The sequence below is a fragment of the Fukomys damarensis genome, unplaced genomic scaffold (genome assembly GCF_012274545.1).
Source record: "Fukomys damarensis isolate Sample0158 unplaced genomic scaffold, DMR_v1.0_HiC HiC_scaffold_25, whole genome shotgun sequence".
NCBI classification, from domain to species: domain Eukaryota; kingdom Metazoa; phylum Chordata; class Mammalia; order Rodentia; family Bathyergidae; genus Fukomys; species Fukomys damarensis.
The window spans coordinates 23,110,183-23,119,878 of NW_022900937.1; the positions used below are offsets into that span (position 1 = coordinate 23,110,183).

Genomic DNA, 9,696 nt, shown 5'->3' on the forward strand with positions numbered 1-9,696 from the left:
GGTGAGTGCCGCGTGGCTGGGCGCGCGGGGCGGGGCGGGGCCGCCTTTGTCTACGCGCAGCAAGGACGTGCCGGAGCCGGGTGGCCGGTGATCGGTGATCTCGGGGCGCCCCGTAACACCACCACCCCCAGCGCACGAAAGCACGCGGGACCTGCTGCTCTCCGGGCTCCAGGGCCCAGATCCACCGCAACCCTCGTCTGGTCTCCCTTTTGGGGCGAGATGGGGCCGGGGCGCAACCGAACTGTAGATCCCCGGGTGACTGTGGCTCCCCAGACCCTGGGGCTGGAAGCTCAAGGAAGCACGAAGCCCGGGCTGGGCGGCTCATACTTGGAGACTGCAGGACGAAATCCCGCGCCCGGGGCCCTCTGTGGCTTCGCTGTTGCTAGGCGATTGGCAGATTTGGGAGTTTCAGACAGTGAACTGGCAGAGAAGGGGCTTCATTTCTAAGCCAAACCTGCCCTAATGGGAAATGCGTGATGGATGACTCAGATCTGGGATCTATCATTGACGGGAAAGCAAATAGCAAGGAACTGTGTGCGTGCATGGGGAAGGGGAGTTGATTTAACTGAGAAAAACTCTTACCGTCAAATTGGTTGTGGATGGTCTACAAACGAGTCTGATTTCTTCATTAAATGAAGGCCTGGCTCCTTTTCCTATAAGTGAATGTTTAGTACTTACTTTCTATATTAGAATGGAATGAAGCTGTTTGAACTGTTGAGTTCTTTATTTAGTTGTGCCTCCTCTCTCATTCCCCTGGGCCTCCCAGAAATCCCAAGTGATCAGATGCTGGGGAGCAGTCTTCCTTATAGTTTGGGATCCTACACATGGGGTTGGGGGACTTCTGAAGGCCAGAGAAATTGAAGTCTAAACCAATGCTAAACGAGTGTGTTGGGCCCAGTGAGTGGAAGGCTGGGGTGGAGGTGATTCCAGCTTGCTTGGGAATGGAAGTGTGTGTGTGTGTGTGTGTGTGTGCACACGTGTGTGTATTTCCCTGGTCCCTGGAGTTCCTGAGTTCAAGTACTAAGCCTTCGTTGACTGTTGGCCATGGTAATTTTCCTCTTCTGTATGACAGATGAGCTTTCACAGCGTGTCTGCCTGGGGATGAAAATTTTCCTCGTGACTTTGGGTCAGTCCTGTGAACATCAGTTTTTGCACAAAGGCATCACAGGTCAAGGAGACTCACGGAGACAGCTTTCTTACCTGTGCTTTATGTGGCCTCAGCAATGCATCATGGTCCCACGACTGATCCCTAGAGGATCTCTGTAGCATTGCATCGGTAGTGGCTTCTGCCTGCCTGCAGGGAGCTTCCCAATGCCCTCCAAATTTCTGTGCAGCAAACGATCACACCACCCACCTGGTGAGGGATGCCTGGGCTAATGCCAGTCTAAACATGGAAGGAGAGGTGGGATTTTCACTCACATTTCCTTCCCTGTCCCTCTTCAGCTTTGCCTGAGCGCTGGATGCTCAGTGCCTTGTGGTGAGCTCTGCGCTGTAATCTTTCTTTCCCCCCTGGTACTGGGAACTAAACTCAGGACATTGCGCTTGCCAGGCAGTCACAGTGCCACTGGCCCTGCGTGCTTTAATTTTTATGGGGACTATAGTTATAGAAGTGTGACCCTCTGGGGAGCCTGGCCCTGACTTTGAAGAAACCCCTCTTTCAACGCTGGCCATCCTTCAGTAGAAGCTCTTCAGGCTTTGGAGTGGGATTTGGATTTGGCACTGAGGTGGGCAACACAGAGATCCAGATCAGAGATCCAGCACAACCCTAGAGCCATTTATTGGGATTCCACACACTGAAAGAGACTTCTACAGAGTGGTATAGAACAAGTGTCTTGTCTGTGTACAGAAAAATGACCCACATCCAAGTAGCCTCTGAGATTCTGACCACACGGGGCTGCTGACTCACAGGGGCAGGGGAGAAGGAAGTAACCAGAGTGATGTCATTGCCCATGAGTTTATCCTGAGTGGGTGGTGACTTCTCAATGCTGTCCTCCCATACTCTCCAGGGAGGAGTGCCAGGGAAGTCCATCAGCAAAAGGAGGAGGTTGCAGTTAGGGTCTGGATGTGTGGGAAAGGAGCTCAGGATGAACTGCAACCCTCACCTGCTGTCCCAGTTGAGCCTCCCTTGCATGTGTCAGATGAGAGCCCAGGGGTTCAGGTTTGGGCTGGGGTTGTGTTGAATACTTAATGGACATCATCTCAGGTAGTCAAGGTTGCAGTCCTGTGAGGTGGAGCATGCTGGGCACCATTGTAGGGGTGGGGCAACCCAGGCTCAGGAAGAGCAAATCACTGCCTGCAGACACATAGCTGGCCTAGCAAATGTGCTCAGGGTCCCCTGAGGGGACTCATCTGGGGGGGCAGGGAGGGGGTGGGCCCAATCTGGTGCACAGAACGTAGTGGTCCTCACGGTGTGGTGGGGACCACTGGTGAGTGGTCCTTGTCATGCCGATGCCTCCAGGAGTCCCTCCTGTGTCTTACAGTTCTCACTAATGCCCTGTTCTTCTTCTCATTCTCTTCCTGGTCCAAAGCATAGATGCCCTGTCCACACCCCTAGTGCCTTTGGGCATTTGGCCTTCAGGGAGTAAGGGGGACACCGTTCTGGGAACATAGCAGCAGTGGAGTTTAGAGCCCCTGATCCTTGGAGCCTTGACCAGGCTTCTGAGGAAAGGAGTGGGACAAGACCCCTGGAACGAGCCAGACTCAGAGTTGGAGAGGATTTAGATGTTTGCTGGTTTGGAGCTAGGGTGGTGGTGGGGCTCTGGATGGAAAAGGGGGGATTCAGAAAGAGTAATGGTCCCATGACCTAGACATATAGCAGGGCCAGAGGAGGAGGAGCTCACGTAGAAAGGCACAGAAGGCCTTGTCCCTAGGTGTACGGCAATTGTAGCAGCAACAAGAATAAAAATTACTGCCATTTCTGTATGAGACACTTGTGTAAGTCTTTCTCAATTTTCTTATTATTCTCACAGCAACCCTGCAGGGGAGAGATTGTTGCTCCTGTTTTAGAGCTGTAGAACTGAGTGTCAAGTAGGTAAAGTCATCAACAGGTGGTTGAGTGTCTAGTAGGTCTGATGGATTTGAATTTGAACCCAGTGCTGCTGCTCCTGAGCTTGTGCTGTGCCCTGAACAGAGCAGGCAAGGCAGCCTGATAGTTCCATTTAACAGGCAAAAAGTCCAGACCTAGAGGGACTCATGAGCCGGTTCTTACTCACCTCTGCTGGTGACTGCAGATGGAGCGTGGGCCCTACAGCAGCCGGGCTCCTACTCTAGGCTCAAATCACCATCTCTACAATGGGCACAGAGATGGGCGCTGGTTCACATGAGCTCCAAGAAGCTGTCCAGCTCTGAGGACCAGCAGAGCCTGCTGTGCTGAGTCAAAGTTCCTATGGGAGCAGAGGGCTCTGCTGCTTACAGGAAGGGTAGGATCTGCCCTCTAATGGAATCTTTTATGCTCTCATTGCTTTCCTTCCCTTTTTTTTTTTTTTTTTTTTTTTTTTGGTGCTGGGGATCAAACTCAGGACCTTGCACTTGCAAAGCATGCAGTGGAACCACTGAGCTAAATCCTCCGCCCTTCCCTTCCCTTGACATCCCTTCTTTTGGCTGCTCCTGCTCAAAGCTCGGGCGAAGAGCTCTGTGCCTCCGGTGCTGTATGCATCCACCAACCTGTGCACCCTGTGCCTGCCTCAGGCAGCTTCTCAGCCTCTGCATCCAGGACAGCATCCTGCTGCCTTGTAGAGTGGCTTTTGGGCCCCCAGCAGATGCAAACTCCTTTGAGGGACAGTTCTCAGGCCAGAAGGGGATAAGAAAGGTAGGCCAACTGCTGCAGCATTGACTCCCCCTGTGCTCAGACTTGCTAAGACCTAGGGTTTGTCCCCTGTGGGTTCTGAGCTTGACCATGGTGTGACAAGGACAGTGTGGTTGGGAGGCCATTAACTGTCCTGTGCTCTTTTCTGTTCCCTTCTCTTTATGCTTCCTGCAGGCCCAGGGGAAACAGGTGGAGGACACCAGGAAGACTGTGGGCCACTCTGCCTGGTGGCCCCAGTGACACACAGAGAAATCACAGGGAGAGGAAGACAAGATTGCTCTCTTGGGTAGGATCATGGGGCTGTGGCGCAGTGCCAGTGGACAGCCTTGGACACAGAAGGCTCCAACTGACTCAGATTATCAGGAAAAGGGAAGGCCAACAGGAGGTGCTTCCCAGGGACTCCAGAGACCCCTCTTTCCTCTCCCCAGGGCTCCACCCATCTATGGAACATCTCGTGTTGATTAGTCATTTTGGATCTTTCCCTGCATTGCGTTCCATTCCCATTCTATGAGGACAGGTTTTATTATCCCATTTTACAGAGGAGCAGACTGAAGCTCAGCATAATTCCCTAAAGTCACATGACTTAGGAGGTGGCAGAGCATGGATTTGAACCTGTCTCTCCAGCTAAGTCCAAAATCATCTTCATAATCATGAGGGCTCATTTCTTTTGTAAGCCTCTTGTTTGACACCCACCCAGCGTATGAATTTGAGCTCATCTTTGGGCAGTGGCCTGGCCCTTACACTGCATAGCTTAGGAGATGCAGAGTCCAGGGTTTTTCTGTTTTCTTTTGTTCACTGTGAAATAATTACATGTTCATTGTCAAAAATGGAATGTATCAAGTAAAAAAGTGCAGACGTTTACCCTCATTCCCACACTCCCGGGCTGAGCTCACTGTAGGGCTTCCAGATGCTTTTTATCACATACAGACACTTGTCCCTCCATCCAGTTGTTCATCCAAACACCATGAAGAGAATAAGCACAGTGTAGTAACTAACAGGGACCTCCTTCAAGTGGCAGACCTCTCCCTGGCTTTTCTTCAAGGGCATCCAAGATAAAGAGGTAGGAGGACTGGAAGTTCAAGCCCAGCCTGGGCAAAGTAGTGAGATCCTGTCTCAAAATAAAAAGATTGGGGATGTAATTCAGTGTGAAGGCTCTGAGTTAAATCCCAGTATTGTCCCTCCCCCAGTAGCGTGGGGAGGGCAAAAGAGAATGGACAGCGATCAGTAGAGAAGCTGTGTAGTCATCCAGCTGACGATGAGGACGGACAGAAGCAGAGGTGAAGAGAAACAGTAAAGATGTATCAGATATAGCCTACTCTGAGCTCAAACAGGCTTAGGACAAAAACAAAAGAGATTGGTCCAAATATTTGGGAAATCTAGGTACGCAGTTTGCTTCAGTTATCAGGGTTAACGTCGTTGTGGTTTTAGGGCTCTGTAACCCTCTGGCTGTCCTCTCTGCCTCTGCCAATTTGTTTAGATCAATTCTTTAGATTGTCAGTAGCTGACTGATGACCAAAGAGCCCCAGAGCTGCTCTTTCCAGCAACTTCAGCAAGAAAGTCTTTATTGATGACTCCGGGCTTGAGAGGGGTGGTGGTCACTGATTGGGTGCAGCTTGGCTCCCGGCCCACTCCTGAACCAATCACCGGGCGGGGTGGGGGGGGGCGGCGGGGGGGGGTTCTCCTGTGAGTCAGAGTTGGTCACGTGCTCAGGCCTGAGGCTGGCACTGAGCCTTCAGCACCAGATGGACTGGGTTCCCTGCCGGAAGGTGAGGCCCTGTAATCTGAAGGAGCCAATCTGGAGCAGGAGAGGGGCGCTCTGAGGTAAAGAACAGCGAAGACTCTCCAGCCTGACTACTAAAGGCTGGCGGGACGCGGCTGGCATATATTCCGCTGCTTTGTCAAGGACGGAAGGAGATGCTGAGAAGGAATTGAAGTGCACGGGGGTGGGGAGGAGACAGTGTGTGTAACCTGGATCACAGCAGGGATCACAGCATACTTCAATTCTATGTTTGTTTCCCAGATATTTCCCCTCTATTTACTATGAAAATAGAATATTTTAAACATGTACGTCACTAAGCAGCTATGCAGCCTTGAGCGACTTAGCAAACCCCTCAGTCCCTGAATTTCCTTGTTTGTAGTATATTAATAGTACCAGCTTTGTAGAACCGTTGGAAAGCTTAAAGGGATTCATATGACTAAAAGCCATCAGCAAAGAGCCTGGGACACAGCAAACTTTCTTTTTTTAAATTTTAATTTTTATTACTACATGTTTGCAGTATATTATGTTCATCATGGGGAGTGGTCCATGACATCACACATCTTAAGTCTTTCTTCAACCTCTTCCTCTCCTTTCTTCCCCTTCTTTTGGTCCCCTTCCCATTTGCAAAAAGATCTCTCCCCATTTCCTATTGTGTATCTTTTGTTCTTTATATTTCTCACATAGGAGAAACCATGTAATAGTTAAACTTGTTGGGTCTGATGTATTTGGTTTAATGTTGTGGTCCCCAGGTGCATCCATTTCCCTACAAATGACTCAAGTTCATCCTTTATGGCAAAGTAGTCCTCCATTGTGTATCTATAGCATATTTTCTTCAACTGTTCATCTGTTGATGGGCATATATGCTGTTTGCAAGATTTAGCTAATATGAATTGTGCTTCTGTAAACATGGGTATGCATGTATGCTTATAACAAGATGTCTTTAATTTTTTTTTTTTTTTTTTTTTTTTTGAGACAGTCTCACTATGTAGTTCAGGCTGGCTTCAAACTCACAGCCATCCGCCTGCCTCAGCCCCTCAAGTTCTGGGATTACAGGAGTGTACCACCACACCCGGCTTTTAACTCTTTTGGGAAGCTACTTAGAAGGGGAATAGCTGGGTCAAATGGAATTTCTATTTTTAGTTTTCTGAGACATATCCAGACACAACAAACTTTCCACAATAGTGGCTTCTATTATTTGACATAAATTATATATATATGTGATAATTTTTGGTACTGGGGATTGAGCTCAGAACCTTGTGCTTGCGAGGCAGGTGCAGTGCCACTGAGCTAAATCCCTGTCATATCATGGATAATTTTCGAAGCATGACACTTAAATACACTCCTCAATGACAATATTATTTAGCTGGGCACGGTTGTACATGCTTGTAATTCCAGCGCTCTGAGGGGCTGAGTCAGGAGAATTGCTTATGAAGCAGTCTGAGCAACTTAGCAAGACGCTGTCTCAAAATAAAAGATACATTTTATTTGTTTTTTCGGTATCAGGGCTTGAACTCAGGACCTTGTGCTTGCCAGGCAGGCGTGGTGCCACTGAGCTACCTCCCCGGCCCTGAAAAATAAAATTTTAAAAAGGGCTGGGAGATAGCTCAGTGGGTTCAAATCTTAGTGCTATGGGCGTGGGGAGAGGAATGACAACATTTGTAAGTGTATATTCATGTCTGTGTCTTCAGCTCCATTTGTAGGGTATAGTACAATGCCCAGTACATTGGTTCCTAGTAAATGTTGGGTAAATGAATGAATGAATGCTGGTAGATTTGAAATGGGCAAATAAATAGCTTTATAGGGAGGAAGGTAGACTATGGGAACAGCAGACTGGGGATCATGGAAAGGAACACTCCTCATCCCACAGGGTGAAGTGAGGATAGATGTTGATCTAGGAGGAGATGGTTCTGTGGCCTTTCCTGGCCTTGTTCTCTCTGGGGACCCATGATACAAAGCAGGGAGAAGACAGAATTCATTCTTTTTTTCCATCCATCAAAAAAAAAAAAAATTAGTGGGCATTTCCTATACAGCAGGGTCTGTCAAAACAGTACTTCAAAAAATCACAGCATTGTTATACCCACTGTGGATATAGGTAATACAACTGAACTGTTTTCCTCAACAGGGCTAAAATGATCAGCTTTGTGTTATGGGTGTTTCACCCCATTAGATAAAAAGATCACGGTGGTGGGAAGGAAGGATTCAATTTGACTTGTGTAAAGTGTCCTAGTCACAAGAGAACTTGCCCACAAAGCTCCGCCCCTCCTCAACTCCGTCAACAGGGGACTGTGCGACATGGGACAGCCGCAGAGTCCAAACGCCTTCTGCTTGTTGGCCACAGTTTATGGTCTCTTCAGGTGACCAGTGTGACATGGCTGCCCAGTGATGGCCTTGCCGAGGAAGATGAAATACTCGCGGGGCTGCAAGGAAGCAGGCACACTTGTTCTGTGGGAGCGGCCCCAGAACCAGAGGCGTGCAGTGGAGGGAGTTGGCACCTCATTGCCACAGAGGTGGCCGGTGGCCTGGGAGAGCCCCCGTTCCCACACTTGACCGCAAACTTCTGAAGTTTCTCCACAACTTGTCCTGGGGTCTCTTCTGCTGCCACCTCCCTCAGTGTCCCAACATTATTGTCAAAACCCAGTGATTCTGTGTTCTGAACTCAGGTTCTGTGTCCACAAGCCCACACTTGGGTGTGGGTGGCCCACTGATCTGGCTCAGAAGTTGTTTCTTCCTCTTGCAGGTACGTCCTGTTCAGGGCTTCCCATCTTGCCCTGTGTGCTCAGGTTTGCCCATTTCTTTTTCTTGGGGGGGGGCAGGGATCGAACTCAGGACCTCGTGCTTGCCAGGCAGGCTCTGTGCCACTGAGCTAAATACCCAGCCCATGCCCATTTCTTAGTTTAGGCTTCTGACTATCCTTACTCTTGTCTTCCTTCATGCAATCCCCATATTGCTTCTACCCTGCCATCTCCTAGAAGCTGGGCTCAGGTAGCTCTAAGTGACCCTGAAGAGATGGTGTCAACTGATATTTTGAGATGCTTGTTTTAGATATGGTTTCCTTTTGTGGCTCTGAGCAGTGACATATCCCAGGGAGGGAGATCAGAGAGAGGTTTGGCTGCTTAAATTAGTTCAGATGCTGCAAGAGAGACCCAAAATAACAGTGAGTTTTGCTGGAACAGATATTTCTCGCCCATGTGACCATCCAGGTCTGTCCTACCCAGGGCCGGTACCACAGTCCTACAGGATGCTTGTCCTGCTGTCCTTCGGTGCCCAGCATGCCAGCATTAGCAGCAGTGTCCCCGAAGCCTCATCACATCTGCGCTCCAGCCAGCAAAAGGGAGCAGAGGGAAGCAGGGATGTCCTCCACTTTAAGAGCATGACCCAGAAGTTGAACAGAGCAGTTCCTCTCTAATCCTGTTAGGTAGAAAATGGCCACCTGGCCACACCCAGCTGCAAGGGAGGCTGGGATCTGTAGTCTGCAGTTATGTGGCCCTGTGCCCGGCTAAAAATCCTATAGAAGGGGAGGATGAGTATAAGTAAGGGTTTCTGCCACAGTCGCTGTGCACATTTCAGTGTGACTTGTATGGCAGCTATGCTCAAACCTTAGGGATAATAGTACGTTCAGTCTTAACACACTGAGGACATCCCCTCAGCTTCCAGAAAACTCTTGCTTTTAGAAATGGAATCGTTGAGCTTAGAGAAGGAAACTCGCCTCATTAAGACTGAACAGCAGAGTGGTGTCAGCTGGGACTAGAACCTTGAGCTTTGGGCTTTCTTTCTGCCATGCCAAGATCTGGTGGCCAGTGGGCCAGGAGCAGCAGTAGGTCAGGTCTTGGACCCGGAAGGGGCTGGGCTGCCTTTCTCAGCTGCACCACGGAGGTGGTCAAGGCTCTTCTGAACCCATCCCTGGGTGGTCATGGCTCTGTCCGATTTATCTGCATGCCAACTGTCCCTACCCTACTGGGATCTGCTCCTTGGGGACAGTCTTGTCATCTCTGTCCCCAGTGTCTCCCTCCTGGGCTCTCAGTGAATAAATGAATTACTGAATATTTGACTGTATGGAGTGTATTCAAGGGCTCCTTTACTTGCAGATAATAGAAACATAACTCAGATGGACTTAAGAAAAAAGAAGATCAGT

The 9,696-nt window shown here is 49.5% G+C and overlaps 1 protein-coding gene across 1 annotated transcript in view; it reads left to right on the top strand.

Annotated features, from left to right (window-relative positions):
* The first annotated feature begins 5,501 nt into the window (after positions 1 to 5,501).
* The window catches only part of Cd276 (CD276 molecule), a 17,355-nt gene continuing 13,160 nt past the window's right edge, over positions 5,502 to 9,696 (top strand). Inside the window, exon 1 of the mRNA XM_033756102.1 lies at positions 5,502 to 5,626. The gene's annotated coding sequence lies outside the window, so the exon portion shown is untranslated. The remainder of the gene's footprint in view (positions 5,627 to 9,696) is intronic.